Genomic DNA, 4,819 nt, shown 5'->3' with positions numbered 1-4,819 from the left:
CGAGAGCAACATTCGAAGAAGAAGCCTAGGAAACCAAATCCCGGGAGAGATTACAAGGGGAGCTAGCATGCCTATGATTAATTCCATCATGTCATTAGACCCATTAAAGAATTAACCAAATAATTAATGAAACTCATTAATTAATTCCTTTTTTCATCTGCAACAAATAATAGAAGGAGTTAAGAGTAATTAATTTTGTAATTAATTTTGAGTATCAAATCTAATTTGCTGTCAAACATGAGAAAATGCCTATTTGCGCAGTTGATCGGTTTCCATATTCGCAAAAACAATCTCCCACTTGGAGACTGGTACACTAGCTGCGTGGCCATTTTCTTCAAACGTGATATCCTCCACCTCTACAACTCAAAACATCAGTCTTCATGTCAGAAGACCAGTTGATGTCAAGTACAACTTCAACTTCTCAAGAGTAACACCCTTAGTCGACATATCAGCGTCAACATAACCTTGTACCTCCAAGTTTTTTCCTGGATTACTCATTTTTCTCCTTGTACCTCCAAGTTTTTTCCTACCTCCAAGTTTTTTCCTGGATTACTCATTTTTCTGCTTACAACTCCAACAACATAGGCAATATCATGCCTCTGCTGAAAGCTCTTTTCAAAAAGTCTAGCATTGTACCTCTTACTGTCATCAAACACTATCTTCATCCGGTACACACACTTGTTGTGCAATGTCTTCTTCTTTGGTGGAAGTTATGCCAGCTCCCAAGCTTGATTCCTTGGCAGGGAATCCAACTTTTTCGGTCATTTTACCAATAACGAAAGATGAAATTTCTTCCCATAGAGGTAGTCTTCTATCTGCATCATCTAATAACCAAAATCTGTGACATTAAACTTCTTGATCCCCGATGTCATCACATCGTCTCCGCCATTGCTTTCCCTTAGATCCAAACATGAGCTCTGATACCAGTTGTTGTGAAAAAAATGATGGTAATAAAATGAAAAACCAGATCGAGAAATTCATAAAATAGAAAATACAGCGGGAACACAAAAATTTACGTGGTTAGACAAATTGCTTACATCCACAGAGCTACAAAAGATTTTATTAGCTTGAGAAATAACACCTGTCGATCACCTCGACGATTACAAGAAAGTACTCTTTCTCTCTCCTCTCCTCCTCTTCTTCTCTCTCTATCTATCCAAGAGCTTCAAACTGAAGCACACCAGAAGAAGAACCTGGAAAGCTACCAATACCAAAAAGGAAACTTGAGAAACCAAATCCCGAGAGAGATAATAAGGGGAGATAGCATGCCTATTTATTAATTTCATCATGCCATTAGGCCCATTAAAAACTAATCAAATAATTAATGAAGCTCATTAATTATTTATTTTTCTCTTATGCAACAAATCATAGAAGGAATTAAGAGCAATTAATTTTGAGTATCAAATCTTTATCCAATTTGCTACAAAACAAAAGAAAATGTCAATTTGAATAGTGGATCAATTTTCATATTCACAACAAATCTCACACTCGGAAACTAGTACACTGGCTGCATCATCCACTAGCTGCGTCGCTCTTTACTTCAAATGTGATATCCACTACCTCTACAACTTAAAGCCATGTATCTTCACGCTAAAAGACCAACTGAAGCTGCACACAACTTCAATTTTCAAGAGTGACACACTTAGTTGACATATCACTGTCAACATAACATTGTACCTCCAAACTCTTTCCTGGTGACTCATGTATCTGCTCACAACTCCCACTGCATGAGCAATATCATGCCTCTGTTGAAAGCCCTTTTAAACAAGTTCAGTCTTGTACCTCTTACTGCCATCGAGCGCAGTCTTCACCCGGTACACACACTTGTTGTGCAATGCCTTCTTCCTTAGTGGAAGTTCTGTTAGCTCCCAAGTCTGATTCCATGACAGGGAATCCATCTTTTTCGATCGCTTTTCCAGTAATAGAAGATGAAGTTTCTTCCTATAGAGGTAGTCCTCTATTTGCATCATCTAGTAACCAAAATCTGCGTCATTAAACTTCTCGATCCCTAATGTCATCACATCATCTCTGGTCATCACTTTCCCTCAGATCTGAACCTGAGCTCTAATACAAGTTGTTGTGAAAAACGACGACAATAAATTGAAAAACTGGATCGAGAAAAATCACAAAACAGAAAACACAATGGAACACACAGATTTACATGGTTCGACAAATTGCCTACGTCCATGGAGCTGCAGAGGATTTTGTTACTCGAGGATTACACTCGTCGATCGCCTCGACGATTACAAAAAAAAACAATCTCTCTCTCTCTCTCTCTGCTCCCCTCTTGAGAGCAACATCTGAAGAAGAAGCCTGAGAAACCAAATCCTGAGAAAGATTACAAGGGGAGCTAGCATGCCTATTTATTAATTCTATCTCGTCATTGTACTGATTAAGGAATTAATCAAATAATTAATGAAACTCATTAATTATTTTCTTTTCTCATCTGGAACAAATAATAGAAGAAATAAAGAGCAATTAATTTTGGAATTAATTTCGAATTTTAAATCGATTTTGCTGTCAAACATGAAAAAATGTCAATTTGAACAGTAGATCAGTTTCCATATTCGCAACATCGTGCTCGGTTGGTGGACTGAAATTGGAGTACAAAGCTTTGCCAAATTTCAACGGTGTGGTTTAAATGAAGAAAATGAGGCAAGATGGATGGGGAATTAGTAGAAAATATAGCAGCTGCTGGGTTCTTGTTGATAAGATCCCAAAGTAAAAAATCTTGATTTTCAATATTGTTTCTTTGAACATCTTGAGTGAATTGTGGAGGAATTGGAATGGTGTTTGTGAGAAAAGTGTCATACCCATTTGCAGTGAGAAGTTTGAAGATTCGAGTCTTCCAAATAATGTAGCTCTCTTGCGTGACAGGAGTAGTGGAAAGACTCTTGATATGAGATATAAAGAATTTCAAGAAGCTTGGGACATTGATTTCCCTGATTTTGTGGAGAAGTTGTTATTGATGTTCTGTGGATGTAAGAAGAGTTGGAATCCATTTTAGCCATTGAGCATGAGGTGCTTTGATACCATATAGACTTGCACAACAATAACAATCAAGAAGAAGAAGAAAGATGAGTACTCTGTATTCTCATTTAAGTCATTTCATACAGTGTTACAAATAGAAATGAAAAAACAAGCTCATATAAATAGAGCAAGGGAATGACAAACTTAAAAATATCATAAAATGGTAAAGTAATCAAATTATAATGTTTGTTACATAATATAAGAAAGCTTATGTGCGTGAATCCCTAAGGGCGGAATCGTGAGGAGCTGCAGAGCGAGAGATGAGCCATACGAACTGTAATATAGATGCCATAGAAGACCCGGAAAGGGAGAGCTGAGGAATGAAGCTGATGATCAGGTAAGTATGATGAATTTCCTCTTAAATAAGCTTGGAGGATCATGACTCAATATGATACAACTGTGTTAAAATTAAGCTCTAATTTTGTTATTGTGTTGAAATATGATAAATAATTGTATTCTTAATGTATATATATATAGCCATAGATTTGTTCGTCCAAAATTATGACCTTGGAGCATATTTATCGCATAAATCAATTAAAAAAGGGACTTTTACTTACATACTTCACAATTCTTATATATTTACATTTCTAACGACCAAACTTTTATATTTACATACATAACACTTAAAATCTATCACTAATTTTTTAAAAAGTGAAGTACATCTATTTATGCATAGGTTGTCAATATCAAGGTGTTATAAATATAATTATCAAATTTGAGGTGTTAGATACGTAAATACATAAGCATTATGTGTTATATATGTAAATCTCCCAATTAATAAAAAGGCAAAAGTAAGTTAATCCAAAAACTTCCCACTTATATCAACTAATTCAATTAATCAAATAAAAGATAACACTAATTAATTTGATTAGACATTTTATTCATTCTTAATTCATTTATAATATTAATCCAACCATGCCCAAGGTGTTAAATCAAGTCTAATCCTCGCAAGAAGCTAAACATTAAAAATTTTGGACTGATTTGCAAAATCTTAGAAATTACACGGATTACTTCAAAATAGCATTTTTAACTTTAGTTGCCAAGGCTGGCTGATTAATGGATTCTCCTTTTTATCCATTCCCGTGCTCTTTTAATGCTGAAGCTGTTATTGACTATACCACTTCCCTTGCTTTCCACATTTTATTATATGGAATTTTACATTCACACAACACAACTTTTATGTATTTATATCTCTAACACCTAAAGTTTACATTTATAACACCCAATATTAAATGGACCATCAAATGCACGAGTTGCAAGTTGATAAAACATCTTGGACGGCATCAATATGCTTGCAACATTTCTTAATTCAATTTTTATAATTATTTTGGGTCTAAATCACAAAATAAATAAATTTGAGAAAAAGTACATATTTTTTTCTTATATAATTTAGATAATCCACAATTATATTTTTTAATTAAATATTTTATAATTTTGCAGACTCTAAAATATAATGTTGGTTTAACCCTTGTGGCTCGACACACTTTTTTATTTTTTATTTTTTTGAATTATTTCATGAATATGCTTTAAAATGAGCTATAAATAAATAATTGTAGGCATTTAGATGGTACCGCCAATTCTTACATATTTGCAAATCAAACCTCCTAATTTACTTGTTTATATTTATAGCACTGAAATATTTCATATCACATAAAATAGAACACCATTAATTTTAACTTCTACAAAGTTAAATACATCTTTTCATGTGGCATAAATCTAAAAATTGAAGTTTATATATTAGATATGTTACATAAGATCTAAGCGGTATATATATATATATATATATATA

Source organism: Phalaenopsis equestris, unplaced genomic scaffold, assembly GCF_001263595.1.
Source record: "Phalaenopsis equestris unplaced genomic scaffold, ASM126359v1 Scaffold000002, whole genome shotgun sequence".
NCBI lineage: Eukaryota > Viridiplantae > Streptophyta > Magnoliopsida > Asparagales > Orchidaceae > Phalaenopsis > Phalaenopsis equestris.
Note: the sequence above shows the minus strand (reverse complement) of the source record.